This window comes from Sebastes umbrosus, chromosome 5 (assembly GCF_015220745.1).
Source record: "Sebastes umbrosus isolate fSebUmb1 chromosome 5, fSebUmb1.pri, whole genome shotgun sequence".
Lineage (NCBI taxonomy): Eukaryota > Metazoa > Chordata > Actinopteri > Perciformes > Sebastidae > Sebastes > Sebastes umbrosus.
Window position 1 is genome coordinate 1,534,698 of NC_051273.1, and position 21,393 is coordinate 1,556,090.

The 21,393-nt window shown below is 43.3% G+C and overlaps 1 protein-coding gene and 1 long non-coding RNA gene across 2 annotated transcripts in view; one reads left to right on the forward strand and one right to left on the reverse strand.

Annotated features, from left to right (window-relative positions):
- nhsa (Nance-Horan syndrome a (congenital cataracts and dental anomalies)) overlaps window positions 1-21,393 on the reverse strand; it is an 86,569-nt gene that overhangs the window by 31,832 nt on the left and 33,344 nt on the right. The gene's annotated exons all lie outside the window — the stretch shown is intronic.
- Window positions 5,594-11,398, forward strand: LOC119488597. Its single transcript, XR_005206990.1, has 3 exons — window positions 5,594-5,761; window positions 10,479-10,484; window positions 11,386-11,398. It is a non-coding gene; the product is annotated as an uncharacterized LOC119488597 (long non-coding RNA).

The following is a 21,393-nucleotide window of genomic DNA, read 5'->3' on the forward strand; positions in this document are numbered from 1 at the left end:
AAGACACGGAAAACCTCTGTTGGTCTGGAGGAGCTGCAGCAGTTATTTCTGCACAAACGCCAAAACGCCAAAAGCATACACTCTTATCAGCAGTGATTCATGGAGAGACCTTCGTCTGGTCAGCTAACATTACTGCCAAGCAGCTGAAATATAGAGTGATATTGTGGTTTTAGCTGACGTGTGTCGCCTCACTGTTTTGAGCGATGCTCGTTCATGTCAATTTAGAGCCAGCAAGCACGAGCCCGACGCTGACTTTCGTTGATTTCACGGCCACAGGTGTCGCTGTTAAGAAGCATTTCTGAAAGTTACAAATAGTCCCTTTAAATAAAATCTTTTATTTGAAATGGTCAACAAATAATGCACCGGCAAGTCACAATCGCAAACTACGGAAACGTGGAAATTTCATCACTGACAGCAGCAGCAACATGATCAAATCTACACAGATCACACTAACATCTCCATATTACAGAAATACAGTGACGCTGTCTTCGTTCTGGCTATACGAGGATGGCTCGTGAAACTAAGAAATTGTTTACAGATTCATGTTGTTTCATCTGTTTTATTTTATTGATACTAGTAAAGCTGGGCAGGATAAGCAGAGTCAATAAAAGACGGACGTCATTCACACGAGACAAAGACATCAATAAAAGGCCTGTTGTCTGTACAAACACAACAACAACAGCCTCGGTCTGAAACACACATCCAATTCAGCAGCAGAAGCACGTCCGGCGTTTTGTGCAGCCACTCGTTCATCAACTTGTAGTTCAGAGTGTGGCAGGCCGAGGGGTCGGAGGTCACAGGTCCGTATGGCACTCCGGTCTCGGGTCACAAGCGGAGCCATGGAGGTTATGGAAACCGTGAAGCGATGCACGTACCGGTGAACATACATGTGTGTATGTGTGTGTGCACAGCGAGGGGGAACCTCACCCGTTTGGACGACGGGCTCCGTAACCCGGCTCAAGGTAGAGCAGAATATGCAGACTGTTATATAAGCAGTCTGAGCAGCTTAATCACTGAAGGTTTCCTGTGTAAACACTCTGGTTTCAGCAGTTTACTGGCATCACTCAGCGCTCACATGGAGCCCAATAATCAGAAGAGACAGACGGCGAAGGAGAGAAACACAACGAGGGGAAAAAGGAAAACCAGACACGAGGGGGGGAGAGAGACGGGACGGTGTGGTCAGAATCTGCGCTGGACGACTGCAATGGAAACCTCTATTTAACTGGCGAATCTGGTCAGACTGAGGTCAGATTCATGGGCCGGTGACCTGAGTGTGTGTGTGTGTGTGTGTGTGTGTATGTCTGTGGGAAAGTCATTAAGAAGGCGTGGCATTAAGCCTCGGTCCTCCCTCACACATCATTCAGCTCACACAGAGAGAGAATAAACTGGAGAGGCCTGGCTGCTTCAACACAAACCCGGAGCTGGCAGGAAGGATGGATACGCCGGGAGCAAAACCCAGCAACCCTTTGACTGGAAACAATGGAGAGGATCAGGCCATACCAGTTCCTGGTGGATTCCACCCCTACCACACCCAAACAGCCCCCAAACACACTAACCGGCCAGGAGGAGGAACTCTCTACCACCAGAAGAAAGTGACATTCAGCCGGTGTGGGAGGATTTTACATAAAAGCTGACAATAGTGAAGCCCCGATTCGTTTTGTTTTGTTAAAGCAGCTGCTAGACGAGGCGCCAGACGAACTTTTTTTTCACCAAATCCCCCAAACAAGGCCAAAGTGAGCATGGCTCACATAACACCGCTCACAACTTGACCCCTAATAAAGTAGAGCCAAAGGTTTTGCCCTTCAGGAACTAATGGAATTAGTCTATTGAGCACAACGTAGCTTGTTATTATCTCACTTTCCTAAAGCAACAAAAGGCACAACTAGACCAAACTGTCAACCATCATACACAATGTGAAGTTCCTAAGTTAAATAGTTTCTGAGTTCTGCTCCAGAAACGAAAGTGTGACACGCGGACGGACGGAAGGACGGAGATGCTCAGCGCTATATACCCCCGACTACGTTGTCGCGGGGGTATGAAAACAATTTCCACCTTCCCGAAGACAGTGTAAACCGTCAAAAATTCTAAGTGTTATCCTTTTACCTTTAGTGGTTATTTGCATAAAACACACAATTCAAATGATTAGGAAATTAATTATTGTATTTTTATTTAAATATTTTCTTTGATTGACATTAGTAGTATTAATTATATATTATAAGCTGCGGCCTTAGGGCATCTCCAAACAACTGGATTTATTCAAGTTTCTCAGCAAAAACAACATTTTACAAGATTACATTTGAGCACATCATGATAACGTTAGAATTTACCTTTGCTCAATACTCATTTTCAATGAATAGAGCCTAAACACATCATGATGTAACTCACTGCACTAGCCGGACGTGTCTAGAAAGTAACCTGCAAATTGCAAAAAACTTGCGTGACTTGCTGCCCGACAACCTACAACCGATCCTAACCTCAACTATTCAAGGTCAACGCCCAACCTTAACCATCTTGTGAGTTTCACAATTTGCGGGTTACCTTCTAGACATGACCCTATGGCTGCTAACAGCTAACAGCTAACATTAACTAGCTCTCATCCTGCCGATTATCCGTCTCACACACTTGTCTCCACACCGCCGACATGTTTTGTTTTGTAGCAGCAGCAGCGTAGAGTCGGTGTGTGTGATCGGCGACAAGACAGCATTAATGCCGATCTCCCGATCGCATATTTTTACTGAATATCGGCCAATAATAATTGGCTGCCGATCAATCGGGGCTTCCCTGGTTGACGGGATGGATAGATGTCACCGTGGGGAACAAACAGCTGCTGTACGCTCCTTCCTCCCAGGATACCTTTCTATTGTTAGCCTCGCTGAGTCAGCACAACGCTGGATTACAAATATACAACTACACACTGTTGGAGAAGATTCTGCTGAAGTGGTGACCTGCTGAGTGACTGTGTGTGTGTGTGTGTGTGTGTGAACGAGTCTGTCCACTGAAACAGAGAGGTGTGTGTTTACTCGTTAACACACAGCAGCGTAGAAAACATCGCTAAGCCGAGCCAATCACAGCTGACTCCTCAGAGCAACTCACACCAGCGAGTGACAATAAAAGGACGCTATTGTCTGGATCGGTTTAAACTCGACGTCTCCATGGAAACGGGCACATGTGCACGGAGACATGTGTGCACTTTCACAGTTCATCACAGCTCAGCTGTGGAATGAAAACTCCGGTCTAGCCCCTCAGTGAACCTCTGGAGTCCTCTGCAGATGTGAGTCTCAACAACAACTAAATGTACTACAATAAAAAAAATAATAATGAATGTACAGATGTTGGTTGGTTCCAGATGTGCTGCAAATATAAATCTAATTGGTACTTACCTATTGATCATCAGCAGGGAGTCAGCGGGGACATGAAAAAGAAAGAAAGAAAACACATTATTAGTTGATTGCAGCAGGATATCAGACAAACATCTTGTTATAATTTAATACTGATGGAGCTCTAGAGAGTAAACTAGCTGGTGAAGTAGGACGGTTGGTTTTAGGCGGGTTTCTAAAAACACAATAAAAAATAAACGAAAAAAAAACAACATTTACTGATGCATATATTTACTGATGCACGTTGGATGTAATGAATGAAATGCAGCGGAGGAAAATGAAACTAAAAGCGTCTGTCTTCACAGTAAATCATCTGTTATTATTATTATTATTATTATTATTATTAATAATAATAATTTTATTATTATTTTTATTTTTAAAAGAAATTGTATTATTATTATTAATAATAATAATAATTATTGTTGATGCAGCGGCGCTTTGTGTGTGTTCGACCAATCAGAGACGGTCATCCCTGCAAACTCCACACCGAAAGTTCCTGTTCATTCAGAAAGTACTACACCCAGTTCCTCAAAAGGTTCCTAGTCGCTGGGGAAAGTTCCTGCCGTGGAAACGGGTCCTATCATCACATTAGTTTGTTGCTGCTGCTCCTCAGAGAAAGTCTTATCATCCAGCATGTGTTGTGAGTCTGTCCCCAACAGGAACCAAACATCTTCACCTCGCTCTAATCTCTGCAGGCGTGTTCCCTGGAGAGGTTCTCATTGACTTTACAGATGCCAGACTCTGACGGGACGCAGCTCTCGTGTCGGCAGCCTCGCTCTGATTGTGGCTCTGTGTCCCGAGGGAGTTCACTCAGTGAAAACTAAAGAAGCGGTGCTGGCCAGCGAAGGAAAGTAGGCCTGACTCCTGAATAGCCTGCTGCCCCTGGAGGGCTCTCTCGTGTAAGTGCTTCATGAATGGCCGGCCCTGAGGACTGGATGCCAGTCAACACTGAAATCGTGGCGGTCAACGTGCTACGAGGGACGGACGCCGTCAAGCTGAAAGAGCACGTATTCTCTGTGGCTGTAAAGCTAAAGAGCAGCTATGCCCTCTAGATTCAGTCTTTTCTCTAAAATCCACCGGCTGTCATTCCCGTACGCTGCTCCCGTCTTTCTCTGATGCCCGACTGTTCCCACCGCTAAATTGCAGCTGCAGCGTTTTGGTAATGATGGGTCCTGTTGTTATGTCATGATGTAAAATTAGTGGGTGCAGCCAATGACATGGCATCCACGACACACTCGGCTGGGTGTGTGGTGACAGTTTTACGCAAGTCTGAGTCCACGGGAATGTAGGCCAGTCTTCCCTCTCCAGCAGAGATGGAGTCAAAACACGACACAACATCTCCAAGTGCACTGACCTTAGAGGGAAAGTTCTGATGTTTTTTTTGTTGGTCCGACATTTTTCAGATCTTTTTTTTTCAGACTTTTTTTGTCCGACATTTTTCAGATCTTTTTTTTCAGACTTTTTTTGTCCGACATTTTTCAGATCTTTTTTTTTCAGACTTTTTTTGTCCGACATTTTTCAGATCTTTTTTTTCAGACTTTTTTTGTCCGACATTTTTCAGATCTTTTTTTTTCAGACTTTTTTTGTCCGACATTTTTCAGATCTTTTTTTTTCAGACTTTTTTTGTCCGACATTTTTCAGATCTTTTTTTTCAGACTTTTTTTATCCGACATTTTTCAGATCTTTTTTTTCGGACATTTTTTCAGATCTTTTTTTTCAGACTTTTTGTCCGACGTTTTTCAGATCTTTTTTTCAGACTTTTTTTCAGATCTTTTTTTTCAGACTTTTTTTCAGATCTTTTTTTTCAGACTTTTTGTCCGACATTTTTCAGATCTTTTTTTTCAGACTTGTTTCAGACTGTATTACCTACAGTAGATGGCAAAGTAATGTACTGCTGTGAACGGAGGCAGCAGAAAAACGGATTTTAGACACCTAAAAAAATCAATATCAGTTTAAGTGTACACTATATTTAGAGTATTTTCACCACTTTACCTCGCCGTCAGACAGCCCTTTCTGACGGGGAACTGAAGCCGTTATCTATCCTCTCTTCAAAGCCACCAGACTCCATTCACAAAAACAGTAATTTTATCTATAGTCTGTATATAAAGATGGACGACATGACTGCTCCCCAAAAGTGAAGCCAAAACATCTGGATCGCCCCCTGGTGGCTGGCTGCAGTATACGTAAGTTATAAACCCTGCCTCCTCCATGTTAGCGGATGGGACATGGGCCAAACTAAAAAGAGTAGACGTCAAAAAAAGATGCTTTTTGTCATTTTAGGTAGTTCTTATTACGCTGATTTATGTTTAAGTGTTTATTTTTCTAATAAGTTTTGGTTTTAATAAGTTATTTGATGCTTTAAAAAGGAGGTGAGACGTCATGACGTCGCCAAGACGAAAGAATTGTGCTGCAAAAACAACATCTGAACACAGAGCCAGTTTCACTCGATGGCCAACATGTTGAAACTGTAGAAAACTTTAAATACCGCGGTACAGTCCCAGACACCCAGGTGAGCTTCTCTTGAAAATACTGAGTATATTTTCAAGAGATACTCACAGCGACTTTATCTTCTAAGGAAACTTAGTGGCCTCGGTGTCAGCCAGCAGATTTTAGAATTAGTGTACAAAACTACTGATGAGAGTGTTTAAACCTTTCACCTTCCTGCCTGGTACGGTCACCTGAACTGTAGATAGAAGAATAAACTGTCTAGGATCGTGTCAATGGCAGGCAAAATAGGTGGTAAACCCTTAAAGTCCTTGACTCAACTTTTTACAGAAAGGACGAGGAAGGAAGCGAGGAGCATCCTGTTGGATAGCTCCCATCCTCTCTGCAGCCAGTTTGAGCTCATGATCTCCGGGAGACGCTACAGAGTCCATCTGGACACTAAAAATGTCTTTAAAAAGTCCTTCATCCCAAATAACATCAATATTCTAAACTCAGCAATGTGACTGAGCAGATCTGAGCCACAGACACTGACATGAACTGTTTTTAATGTGTAACATAACCTGTTGTTTTCTGTGTTTGGTGAGCCGAAGACAAATCTCCAATAAAGTTTTATTGTATAGTATTGTATTGTATTGTATTGTATGATTGGCATTTTGGAGTCTCTCTTGCTGAGAAGCTGCGGCCGTGCTCAGCTCGCGATTGGTTCGGACGGGTGACGCAGACTCTTTAGATACAGTCCATGCCTCGATCAATTAGTTTGTGTTATTGTGTGACTTTGGTGTTTTAAACGGTTAGTTCGGATTCACCAAAGTCACACAATAAGACAAACAAACTAACCGATTGAGTTCAGAAAAGGACTGTCTGTCCACTCTATTGTTGATATTAAATACTTGACAAATCCTCCTTTAAGGTACATTTTGAACAGATAAAAAATGTGATTAATTTGTGATTAACTATTTGAATCGATTGACAGTCCTAATATAAATGCAAGAATAGTATAAATAAGAATTAAATAAGAATATTTCTTGAAATGTATAGAATAAATGCAGTATTAATGACATAGTATTGCACAAAAGCATGTCCCCTGTCAGCCCCCAGACCTAAATATAAAACATGCCAGAGGCTTTAGCGAAAGTCCTTTAACAGAGGAAATAAACAGAAGTGTTTCAACTCGCTCTGAGAGATTGACGTCAGTGTAAAAGCCAACTGGAGTGACATAAGAAAACACACCGCTTACCAAAGCAAACATGAAGAAACGGGCAAAAGCACTTTATAAAAACCTACAAGCCGCTCACCTGACAACGTCACCGGAGGAAATGAATCCCCCGGCCCTGAGACGTCATAATTGGCCGCTTTACAAAGGTTTCTGCTCCCACCATGTTCTCTAAGAAGCTGATATACCCATAAAGAGTAAACGGTCATGTCTGTATTTATGATGTAAGACGTAGATTGAGGAGTGTTTTCCTTTGCTGCTCACAGTTTTGGGTGTGTGCTCTCCAGTCACTTTGGGTGGTTGCATGCTGGAGACCACCGGCGCACAGCAGAGAGGTGGTAAAAAGGAGAAGTTATCTTCATCCCGTCAAGCTGTTTCTAATGGTGTCCAACTCCACCAGATGGCTTTTCTCAGCAGACTGCAAAACCGCAGGACGAGGCTTAAAACCGCCTTTTACAAATCCTAAAATCAGACTTGAGAACAAACTTCACTTTCATATCTTCACCAGAGACGCTACACAGCTCTGCAAAGTCAGCAAAGAGGTCTGAGCTATACAATTACATCCTCCAGCAGAGACAGAAACTCAAACTAAGCTGTGAAGTAAGAGTGTGTAGTAAAGATAATAAATGACCCTGAGCGAGGCCGAGCTGTTATCACTGATTCTGGAGTCTCTCTCGGGGTCATCGCTTCACCAGAAACACAATCAAAACACTAAGAAAAGGCTCATTTTCAGGAAGAATAGGCCCATAATAATAACAGCTAAGTTGGGCTCGTTCCACTAAAGCACCTGTGGGAGCTTCAGCCAAGTAATAAAAAACACACAAGCCCCTTTAAATCTGCTCTGCAGCACTCCCGAGGTCCCAACCCCCGACTGAAAAATACAACATCTGTTTGCTGTATGTTGCTGCCATCGGTGCCCCGGACCCCGGAGAGGGTTCTGTGAAAACTATGGAATTTAACTTCCCCGCTCCGCACGCTGAAAGAAGAGGAGGAGGATCTCCTCTCCAGCTGAACAAACAGCTCTTGCAGCATATAGTGGTTTTGGTTTAGGGAGGGAGGGAGGGAGTATCCGACGGAGAGGGAGGGGTGTGTATTTGTATGTGTGTGTGTGTGTGTGTGTGGAGGTGAGCCTCAACATGACCTTCTGCACTTCAGCATACCAGCACCACTGATAACACACACACTTTACATATATAGAGAATGAAATACACATTTAGATTGGTATAACAAATATTTTCTCAATGAGAGTATAAACCCCTTAACACTCCGACGGCCCGCCTGTCTTTTAGAGGTTGTTGTGGGTTAAGTTTTGGTATCATATTAAACTAGAAAACCAAAGGAATTCATTGGTACCAAACATGTCATACTAGCTTGTCGGGAAGAACGCCAAAGAACGCTACGAAGTTAGGCTAAATTTTGGCGAGGAAAGGGGTCCCTTGACCTCTGAAGATATGTGAATGAATTTCACCTATTCTTAAATGGTGTACCTGAATATTTCTGCATCCTGGGGTCCTTAAACAGTCTTGGAATTACATAAACTGTGTCTCACTGTAAAGCTGAGACTCTTGTGGATCCAATGAGCCCAACTGGATTCATGTGTGATGATGTTAGTCCCCATAGGAGACATTTCATTGACCTCACTGTGTAAAATGACCTATGGTGACCTCTAGGATAATCACAGCCTCATGAAACTTTACAGCCACAAACTAGAGACCTAGAGCATTCAGAGGATGGATGGATCAGACTAGAGACCTAGAGCATTCAGAGGATGGATTGATCAAACTAGAGACCTAGAGCATTCAGAGGATGGATGGATCAAACTAGAGACCTAGAGCATTCAGAGGATGGATGGATCAGACTAGAGACCTAGAGCATTCAGAGGATGGATGGATCAAACTAGAGACCTAGAGCATTCAGAGGATGGATGGATCAGACTAGAGACCTAGAGCATTCAGAGGATGGATGGATCAAACTAGAGACCTAGAGCATTCAGAGGATGGATGGCTCAGACTAGAGACCTAGGGCATTCAGAGGATGGATGGATCAGACTAGAGACCTAGAGCATTCAGAGGATGGATGGATCAAACTAGAGACCTAGAGCATTCAGAGGATGGATGGCTTTCCTAGCTAGATTGACAATAAGAGGGTTTCTGAGCAGTTTACACAACACAAGTGCTCAACATCCAATCGGGTGGAGTAGAAGAGGTTAAAAATAAACACCATGTTCTGTATTTGGGTTCAAGTTTAATGATGTTTCAAATATCAACATTAAAACAGTAATAACATGAAAATGAAAACTCAATTTAGGACGAGGAGTCATTTGATTCTCTCTCTAAATATCAGGTGAGATATAAATCAGAGAGAACACTGAGACGACTGTATGTTTATGAATAACATGGATACCACATTACTAACATTGATGAATGGTACACAGAGAAGGTTAATGACAGATACATGTCTGCCCTCGAGGAACATGTGATGGCCACCTGCCAGCTTCCTGCTGCGGTAAATACTTCTCATGTGTATCAGACTCCATAAAAGCTACACGGCCGACTGTCATCAAATCTGCAAATCATATCAGAAGGGAAGCTGCTCCCGTTACCGAGCTCCCAACACGCTACTGAAGTTACACGTTTCAGCCGTTGGCGTCTCCGCGGAGCTGCTGAGGCAGCGACTTTGGATCCATTCAGGGCCTCCGGTGTTTAAGAGTGATGCTGTCAGTATGGTCTGTCGTACTGGGGAAACTGGATCTGCCCACAAACAACTGGGTTTGTTTTTAACATGGCCTCTGGCATCCTAACGGCCTCGCCGGCCTAAATAGCACAAGTCATTCGGATTCAGGTCTTCCCGGAGCAGCGAACCTGATCCGAACAGCTGCATTGTACTTCATAGAGAGAGCAGATAGAGTTTCCAGAGGTGTTTATTCCCAGAGGGGTCGGGTTTCATTTGGAGTTAGATGTTTCTGTGTCTTTCTCTACGGTTCTGACGAGCTGAGCTCCATCTAATCAGATGGATGTTTGAGGGACACGCCTGCCTTCCTCATTGGGTTCTTTTAGCATGTTCTGATCACAGCGTCGACCACGCACACTCAATGACAGGGAGCATCAACTTCTAAATCCTTCAGTCGCAGTGAAAAGTCATTTCTCATCTACTTATCGTCGTCGCTTCACACAGATCTGAAGTAAACTTCCTCGCATTAATACATTACACTAACACAATCTGTGTTACACAAATGTCATCTTTACGTCAGGTTTTCTACTTTGTTTTTCACCGTTTGAGGTCCGACTGGAGAACTGGTGCAACCTACTGCTTATCTCGATGAACCAACTCCTAATAATCGCAGAAAGGTAGCAGCAGAAAACAAATTCAGAAAGGAGACGGCACACTGAGAGTCACTGTCCTGTATTTGTGTCATGTGATTTTTGCCACTGTCCCGCCCCTAGCGACAGGTACTTATTAACTCCGACAGAAGAAGTGAACGTGAACTCACATTATGACTGATTCCATCACCTCATAGTCACCAAAGTAAATATTGGACCCATTATTCACAAGCAACATATCGTCTCTTCTAGAGATTCCAACTCTCGCCTATTTTTACCGCAAGCCGCGCAGTTCACAGCAACAACAGACAGTGAAAGTGATCTTTTGACTGTATATTGACATCATACCAGCAACATTACAACAGTTTCAATGTCTAGACATCTGTAGAACATGTCAGGGACATGAAAAAAAGTAAAGATTTATTTTTAAATAAACACTTCCTGCTTCTGTTTCAAAATACAGGACAGTGTTGTAGAACATGCAGTGACTTGCAGAGCTCCATGAATTATGAAAGTACCAGTTTTTAATTGTGGATTATTACTATTATTTACAAATTACCACACGCTTCTTAAACTTTTTCTGTCTAAAATAAATATAAATGACATTTATATTCACATGAAATGGCCATTATGAAAGGCAAACTCTATGTAGAATGAAACGTCTGGCAGCGCCGCAGCAGAGACGCTGCTGGTGTGGACACCACACGCATTAGAGACGAATCGGTTCAGTGAAGCAGCCATCACACACTGCTCATGCGGGCAGTCTTGCCCGGACGTAATGTTTGCTAACGCCCTAGTTAATACATTTTTGTAATTACTCATGACACTACAGCCCTATAGAGTGACTTATCTGAAGTTAAAAGGAAAGACTTGAACAAGTGAACACATCACCATGGAGATGACTGTTGTTATCCGAGAGTGGACTCACTCAGCCACATTTCATTGGACAGACACATTTCAAAGGGACCAATAAAGAAGACAGAGTTTCTTTGTGTGTGTGAATGAGAAGGAAGGAAAAGAAAACTGGAAGCTGCTCTTAGTGAGCTCCTCTCTGGAAGGTCAGCCGATGCATGACCCGTCATGCTCTCGGTCAGGAGAGGATCTGTGCACATGAAAGGTGGAACGTCAGGACTCGTGTTTAGGTTTCATTTTTCTTTTATCTGCCGATCAGCTGCTCCCTCTTTCTCTATGATCCGAGGCTTTTTTACCTTATATAGATAACACTGCGGTCCACTCAGAGCACGCCTTCACATGAGCCGAGGCCTGGAGGACGCTCCCGAGAGGACCGCCTGTCCCTCCCCGTAACACGGCGTTGGGATAAACTAGGCACTGGGGGCCAGTGAGAGGGGAAGGAGGGCAGAGAGGACTGGAGGGATCAGCAGGGAGAGAGAGAGGAATTCCTTCATTACTTTCTCCAACTTCTTAAGCTCTGCTGACCTCTCTGCCTCTTCTGTGTGTTGTGTGGTGTCTCTGTGTGGCGTTCACACATTAAGCCAGACGCGTAAACCATCACTATAAAGTTTCATCCCTCCACCGTACCGCATTCTGTTGACAAACACAGTTCTCGTAAAACACACACTGCGTTATAATGAATTCCTTGGCTGGGGGATTTAACGCCGACTGGGCAGAGCCTGCATCGCTCAGCGGCAGTCTAACCGCACATTTCTGCAGAACGAGCCCAGCCAAAGGGCAAGCCACGACGGCAGAGAGAAGCCAGGTCACAATGTGATGTTCAGCTCTGAGACGGGCACTTCTATATAAACAACGCCAGAGACGGCGGAGCAGCACCCGGCCTCTCTCTCTCTCTCTCTCTCTCTCTCTGAGGCGTGGGATGAGCAGAGTTTACCCTCAGAGCCGGCTGTGGTTCAGGTTGAACCGTGTTGATGTGAACGTCTTTTTCCCAGATGGTTTCTGTTTTATCCGCTGCTCCGCGTCCGGCCGAGGAAACAAACATCTGACCTCTCAACATTCGTCTCTTCGGTCACAGAGAAAACACTGAGACGGTGCAGTCGAGACAAGTGGGAGGAGAACATTTATCTAAGATAACAACATGAATTAATCAACAATAAAATCCCTAAAATAGCAACATTCACATATTCACACAGTGACTTTCCAACCATCTGAACGAGCACCAAGAATCACAGATTAGAGCCGTTTGAGGCCTGGTGACGCCGCATAGGAAAATAGTTGTTAAAGGTCTGAAAACATCCAGAGAGCTTCTTCCTGTAATGTTTCCCTCTCTGAAGTACGAACTGTTTCATGATCCTCTGTTGAGAAGAAGAATAGAGTTTGTATTTAGGTGAAAGAGCGACGAAGCAGCGAACAAGGTCCATGAAAACTTGTTCTTATGGATTGACCACGTATGGGAAGAAAGGGAAATGAATATGTCTATATATGCACAGACAACCATGATGCAATCCACTATGTTTCCATATTATAGGAATATATGTATGAGGTTTGTGCAGCAGGATGCCGGTAATTGAGATCCTGGTATTTCCCAGGAATTCTTGCCAAAGTCTGCTCCGGTTTCATGGAATAATAGCTGCAGGATTTGTGTGTCTAAAGCCGGGTTTCCAACAAGAAGTTCCTGGTCATTTTAAGCCCCGTTTCCACGGCAGGCACTTTCCCCAGGGACTAGGAACCTTTTGAGGAACACATTGCGTTTCAACTGCAGGGACCCGGGTCTAAATTAAGTTCTGGAGACATTTTACCCCCCAAAATAGTACAGGAACTTTTGGGGTGGAGTTTACAGGGATGAATGTCACTTCTGATGCTTCAACTGTACCGCTTCATTCAGTAAACAAGGACGTACTCGATTCATATCGATTTAGGACCATTTTAGGACGAGAGGAGAACGTTTCTCTTTGTTTGATACCATTAAAGGTAAAGTTAGACTCTGCGGTCGGCAGAGAGAAAATAGGAAAAAGAGAAAAAGAGAAAACGAGGGAGAGAGATGGCGCTAGCGAGCGGTAGAACGTTTTTTTTCCCAGCATGTTTTTTTTTAGCTAAAACAGGCTAAAGGGACTAATTTTTGGTGGAAACCGAGATAGTCCCTGGAACTACTTTTCAAGGACCTAAAAAGTTCCTTCAGCCCATTGTTGTCTGCGTTTCCACCGCGGTCTAAAGACCTACGAAGATTAGACAAGTTAGTCTGCTGACGTATGAAAAGGCAACCTGATATGTGACGAGGGCTGTTGGTGGTGAAACGCAGCGGAGGAAAATGAAACTAAGAGCATCCGTCTCCACAGTAAATGATCTGTTGAGTGTTTGATGGTTATATATTTGTGCTTTAGAACATAACAACACCTCATTCACAGCACCGCCACGCCGTCGGTCTCTTCTACCACTCCTTCTCTCTCTTTTTCTCTCTGTCGACCGCGGAGGCCGACAGCAGAGCCGAACTTTACTTTTAATGTGATCAAACAAAGAGAAATGATCTCCCCTCGTCCTAAAATGGTCCTAAATCGATACTAGAGTACTTCGTTGTTTATGAATGAATCAATATATGAGTTGAAGTGTGTTTCAGCGACGGTCATCCCTGTAAACTCAACCCCAAAAGTTCCAGTACTTTCAGAAAGTACTACCCCCCGACCAGGGCCTTTTTGGGGAATAAAATGTCCCCAGAACTTAATTTAGATCCTGGTCCCTGCGGTTGAAACGCAATGACTTCCTCAAAAAGGTTCCTTGTCCTGGGGGAAAGTTCCTGCGGTCGAAAAAGGGTTTATGTGTCTGGTGGCACCTGTGTGTTCACATACTGAAGAATATCATATGATATGATATACACTCACCGGCCACTTTATTAGGCACACCTGTTCAATTGCTTGTTAACACAAATAGCTAATCAGCCAATCACATGGCAGCAACTCAATGCATTACGTCATCTAGACGTGGTGAAGACGACTTGCTGAAGTTCAAACCGAGCATCAGAATGGGGAAGAAAGGGGATTTAAATGACTTTGAACGTGGCATGGTTGTTGGTGCCAGACGGGCTGGTCTGAGTATTAAACTGCTGATCTACTGGGATTTTCATGCACAACCTCATCAGTGCTGTCAGAGCTAGAAATGTTGTTATCACTGATGAACTTTTCACATCCAGGTTTCTTTCTTCCAGCTAACAGTCCGTCTGTGTGGTAAAATATTGTTTAGTTTTGTGCTGAACAAGTGTTACTGTCGAGGAGTGCAAAATATGTCAACAAAAACTATCCAGGCAGTTCAGCAAGTAGATTTATCAACCATTGAGGACGGAGGCTGCATCCCTGAATCAGAGCACAGAGAGTCATTCAAGTTGACATCGAGGTCAGATGATCGCCCAGTATAGTACGTGGAGAACACTGCAGTACATTGCTGTTTCGTGACACCGGATTTAATGGAAAACATCTTTTTCCACAGTACAGTTGTTGGTGAAGCAGACGATACACTGATCCCAGCTGATGTTACTCACTTTACCTGATAAAAATCACATCTGGCTCCTCAGACGAGGACAGAACATCACCGTGGCCGACATCCGATCAGTTTCATGTGAACTCTGCAGCTTCACGCGGCTCATTTGAATTACCCCCGAAGCTAAACGTCAACTCCGCTCTGCCTTTAAGCGCCGCACCTCGCTCTGTTTCTAGGTTGTAAAGGATTACGTGAATTCCTCAACACTTCTGAGGTTACTAAAGAAACGGATTAGGGTTATGTTCATCAATTAGAGGGATATTTTCTCAGCAGGCTCGTGCTTGCCATTCTCAGCAGCTCTCACGTTTCAAACACACACACGTATTAACTTCCCAGAAAGTTCCTCAGAAGTGGACTCGCTCTGCCAAGAGACGATGAAGTCATCGCCGTGAAGCCCTGCCCGACACGCTCACGTTATGTAACCAGACGCTGGAGTTAAAACTCACATGACATCAGTCAGGATGTGCACGGGAGTTTAAACATGCACACGACACTCAGCTCTTCTTCTGATCTCACTGGGAGACGTCAGCATGTTATCAACAACCAGCCGGCAGTTCATTATCAGCTGACTGATCGCCAGCAACAGATTAATAGACTGAGATTAGATTACCTGCAACTTTTACTGAGGCTACTTCCACACTAATACGTTTTCACTTTAAAACATCGTTTTAAAACAAAAACAATCTCTGTCCAGACGAGCGTTTTAGGGCCATTTCAGTCCATGCTACTACGTCTGAAAACGCATGTCACATTCATGTACACTGGGCATGCGTGTGCCGGTGTAAACAGGAAGCAGCGTTGGACACGGGAATCAACGCAAAGCACTAAAATTATAGCTCTCCTCCTGCGCGTCTAGGCAGTAGTTGCATTATAAAATGCACGCTGCAGCTGCCAAACACACCATTTTATATTCCATCTTTAAAAAAAGGGGTGTGTTTGTCCACATTGTGATGCAGCAAATGAGGCTATAAAACCTGCTGTGAAGCCATTACCATCACACTTACAGCCAGAGAGCAGAGGGCTGTGTGACCCGGGATAATCAGACCAACCTCTGCTTCCAAACTTACTGCGTCTAGACCGCAAGCGTGACATCACTGATTCATTTAGGACTGTCAAAGTTAATGCGATAATAACGCTATAATACCACTAATTTCTTTAACGCATTAATGCAACTTGTGGTTATTAGGTTGTAGCGGCTCAGTTTTAAAGCTAGAGTGAAGATACTGGTATCATATGAAAATATAAAACCTGATGAAACCATCGGTACCAACCATGTCATACGAGCTGGTGCTAAAGGGACACTCCAAATTTACGATACATTTTAGCGAGGAAAAACTGTCATGTCCATTTTCAAAGTGGTCCCTTGACCTCTGACCTCCAGATCAGTGAATGTAAATGGGTTCTATGGGTACCCACGAGTCTCCCCTTTACAGACATGCCCACTTTTTGATAACACACTGACAGCTCTTGGTGCCTGTTGGGCTGCAGTTTGACATGTTATGATTGGAGCATATTTTTCGGACATTTTTGGGATATTTTTCTGACTTTTTTTCAGGCAGTTGTCTGACATTTGTCGTACTTTTTTTGGACATATTTCAGACATTTTTTTTTTTACATTTTTTCATACATTTGTCGTTAATTTTTCAGACTTTTTTTCTGATATTTTTCTGATATTTTTTGACATTTTTTATTTTATTTTTTTCTGGACATGCGAAGTCTATATGCTAAATGCAGTACTTTTGAGGGTTTCTGGACAATATCTGTCATTGTTTTGTGTTGTACATTGATTTCTTATAATAAATATATACATACATTTGCATAAAGCAGCATATTTGTCCACTCCCATGTTGATAAGAGTATTAAATACTAGACAAAATCTCTCTTTAAGGTACATTTTGAACTGATAAAAAATGTGTAATTAATTTGCGATTAATCACGCTTAAATATTTGAATTGATTGACAGCCCTACTTTTAAAACAAAAAACCTATTGATTGGTTGTTTTAACCACATTGATTATATGTGAAACCAAGATGCAGCTCCACACGTGCACATTTCCCGGCTGCATGGCTCCTGCTGCTTTACCCAAGTTTAAATAAAAACACACCATGAATAGGTAATCTCGCTCTCTGGGGTACAAATACAGTATCATCTCCGCCTGCTGCTATTGGCCAGAAGTGCGTGGTCTGTTAGCCAATGGCGTTGCTCTGCATTGTTACTGTGTGTGTGTGTGTTTAGTCCTCTTCGTCCCTCTGCTGTGGGGGGAGCAGCAGCAGCAGGAGGAGGAGGACGAGGAGGAGGAGGAGGAGGAGGAGGAGGAGGAGGAGGAGGAGGAGGAGGGCGGCCGACCTCAATACTGACTCCAACCAAGCAAGATGATTTCATTGTCTTCTCCTTTCATCGCCCGTCCCCATTTAGGGATGTCATTTGTTAAGTAAACAGCTTCTTAAGTAACACGTCACACGAGCACTTTCACCACCAATCGGACTCACTTGTGTCCGTTTTTCTGCACAAACTGACAGAAACAAACATACTGTGAATCAGCAAGTTTTATAATCTCGTTCTAAAGCAAACCTTTCTGCAGACCCGAGCATCGGTCTCTCTGTAGTTACAGAACCATACAGTTATCTGCCTCCCTCAGCACAAATACTGGGCCAGTATAAATACAAGCAGGCAGCTTTAACTCAACTTGCCTGGCAACACACAGCTCGCTCCGGTCCAGATACAACACACATCCTGACCGGAGTTTCCTCCTCTCCTCTCCTCTCCTCTCCCTCATGAAATCTCCTGCAACTTGTGAGAGAGAGAGAGAGAGAGAGAGAGAGAGAGAGAGAGAGAGAGCTGACCTTATAGACTAAACTACAGGCAGGTCTGTAAAGTAGCAGCTGGGCCAATCTGGCTACAATTACTCCCACCTTCATTTCAAAATGAGTGTTTTTAACGGACAGCTGTAATCTTGAGTGACCCTCCAGCTCGATGTGATTGCTAACGTCTGCTCCCGTCCTGTCGGGTGTTTATCCGATGTATAAATCTGGTGTTTAAACTCATCTGGATGGATCACGTTTCAGTTTTGTCCCAGTTTCTCTGTTCCACGCCCTTTCCATAGAAATCGTGCTCTCTGGAACCTATGTGTCATCAACATGTAAGATGTATTGATAAAGCTGCAACAGGAAACCATCCAGGAAACATGAATCACCATCTTCTGTCATTTTATTGTCCTACAAAGTTCTTTATTAATCCATAAATCAAGCAATAAGATTTGTTCATACTCATGCGAGGCACCGTGGCGTTGGCCTCTACCAACGCCCGCTTGCTACGAGCGCGCACAAAGGCATAGAGAGGGCGTACAAACTAAATATTCAGCGAAGAAGAAAGAAGTCAACGAGCGTTACCGGCAAAACCAAACTCCTCAACGCCGGGGAGGAATTGTAATTAACTGGAAACTCATATCTCATATTCATGGACACACTTTACCGCCTTTATACAAGCAGGCAGTGGGCGCCAGAGATGCATGACCAAGCGCTGTGAAAACTTTATGCACAATACGCGATGATGTCATTTTTGGCTCGTGCACCCTCGTACTACGGCGAGCATAAACCCGGCTTTCGGCTACATCCACACTAATACGTCTTTGTTTTAAAAGACAGAACCGTTGCTGAGTTTACGCCGAGCGTCCACACTGCTCCGGCGTTTTCGAGCCCCTAAAACGTAGACGTTTGGAAACGCTGCTGACCCCGTTTTAGTCTGGACGGACAGAAACGGAGACTTTAGAAAACATTCTTGATTGGGTCTCATCAGTCATGACGTGTCCTTCCCTGAATCGTCACGTGAACCTTCTCTGGGAGAAAACAAACGACATCAGCCTCGACCACCAGCAGTTCATTTCAACATGATAACATGTTACAAGCGTTGCTGACCTCGTTGTCTCTGCTAGCATCGTTGTGCAGTTAAATTCTGCATTTAATAATGATACTACTATACGTGCACAGGAGGAAAGCTATTATTCGAGCGCTTTGCATCAACTCCCGTGTCCAGTGCTGCTTTCTGTTAACACCGGCACGCGCATGCCCAGTGTACGTGAATGGTCATGTGATAAGAGATCGTCTTCGTTTATAAAACGCTGTTTTAATAATTAGTTATTAGTGTGGATGTAGCCTTAGTTGCTCCTTATCAAGACAACTCCTCCATTCATTCTCCAGAGATGTAACATCTTGCAAATACTTCAAACTGTGAATGTTGACATACTCTCTTTATCTCTGTAATTAAAGTTTAATATTCAAACTGCATCTTTAATTAAGAAAATTGCCATATATTTGCATATATTCTCACAGTATGGTGAAATCTAAAACACTTTTCTTTGTGCTGCTACATGGTTGTGTGTTTGGACAAAATGAGGCCAAGTGATTTAAAAATGTTCCACTGAAATGTGTAACTGCAGTCTTGGTTTAAAGAAGAGGAAGAGCTCCAGAGACGCTGGGGAGAGGGTGATTTAAGGAAGGATCTAGTGTGTGTTAGCGGGGGTGGGGATGGAGATGGGGGGGTAAAAGATGTCCTTTCTCCACATGTGAAAGACCCCAGACCCAGCAGCCGCCACTCAGTTATGCGTGACCACTGACCCCTCCCGTTAAATGAGCTTTTTATCTTGTGAAAGAACTCATTGGTTTGTTTGTGTGGCTGGTTTCCATCTAAACAACATCTATGCGCTCCACTAATCAGGAACTGTAAATTAAAAGATTGTCATTAATCTGTTTCCTGATGTTTCAGATCTTCACACTCAGAGCGACGGAGCAAACAGTCAATATTTGATAACTCCTCCGTGTCTTTCTCTCTCCTTCTTGTGTGGTCAGGAGGCTGCTCAGAAAGCTGCAAAGAATGCGAGCGGAGAGGAGAGCCAACAATGCTTTTAGAGCCACCGAAACCTCGTACACAAGCCACTCGTATAGTTCCTGTGGTTCGCTGCGTGCACAATAAGCTCCCTTTGAAGACACGATGAGATAAGGGGTTTTAATTAAGGCTGGGTCAAAGCCCCTTGTGAGAGGAAACAGAAAAAGAAGAAGACGGACTGCACCGAAGAAGAAACTTTTTCTGACTAAGCAGTAGAGACAAGCCCACGTCTATGAAATGAATGGCTCCCACGGTGTGGGAATGGTTCCTGGGAAGTGACTGTGATTAGTCTGGCTCCACTGGGCATGATATCACAGCAGGGTGAACCTGGCTCAACAGGATCCCCCCCTCGCAGAGAGACGAGGAAGACGCAGGGAGAGAGAGAGAGAGAGAGACGAAGGAACATGCATGGTCTCCGCTGTCTGACAGTGAGTTCCAGCTCGGTAATCACATCAACTCTGTAGCTGAGGCAGAGTGACATCACTGCGAGCTGGAAGTTCATCCCATCCTGGCAGAGCCCGATGGAAATACAACCCAGTTTTGTGGGTCCGAACATTCGCTGCAGCTCCACAGACCCTCTAATCATGAACAAGAGGACTGTGAGACATGAAGTAAGACGCTGAAGGTGTTAAACAGCAGCCTGCTTAGTGTGAACAGATCATTACATCACTGTTAACAGCATCCAGGTTATTAACAATTAAAGTCCCTACAGTGAGTCGGGTTTATATCAGGGCTGTCAAAGTTAACACGATAATAACACGTTAAGCGGGCTCAGTTTTAAAGCTAGAGTGAAGATACTGGTATCATATGAAACTATGAAACCTGATGAATCCATCAGTACCAACCATGTCAGACTAGCTGGTCATGAAGGAGGTTAAATAACTCTCCAAACTTACACTAAATTTTAGCGAGGAAAAACTGTCATGTCCATTTTCAAAGGGGTCCCTTGACCTCTGACCTCCAGATCAGTGAATGTAAATGGGTTCTATGGGTACCCACGAGTCTCCCCTTTACAGACATGCCCACTTTTTGATAACACACTGACAGCTCTTGGTGCCTGTTGGGCTGCAGTTTGCCATGTTATGATTGGAGCAGATTTGAGCATATTTTTCTGACTTTGTTTCTTACATTTTTTTTTTAAAACTTTTTTTGGACATTTGTTGGATATTTTTCTGACTTTTTTTCTGACAGTTGTCAAACATTTAGTGGATATTTGTCGTACTTTTTTCAGACATTTTTCTGAAATTTTTTTTAAAACTTTTTTTCATACATTTGTCGGACATTTTTCTGAAATTTTTTCTGAGATTTTTCGGACATTTTTTCAGACTTTTTAAAAACTTTTTATGTTGATATTTTTCAGACATTTGTCAGACCTTTTTCTGACATTTTTTTTTAAAAATTTTTTTGGACATTTGTTGGATATTTTTATAACTTTTTTTCGGACAGTTGTCGGACATTAAGTGGATATTTGTCGTACTTTTTTCACACATATTTCAGACATTTTTCTGACATTTGTTTTAACTTTTTTTCATACATTTGTCAGACATTTTTCTGACTTTTTTTCTGATATTTTTCAGACATTTTTTCAGGCTTTTTTAAAACTTTTTTATGTTGATATTTTTCAGACATTTGTCGGACATTTTTCCAGACTTTTTATTTTTATTTTTTCAGACTTGCTAAATCTTTATGCTAAATGCAGTACCTGTGAGGGTTTCT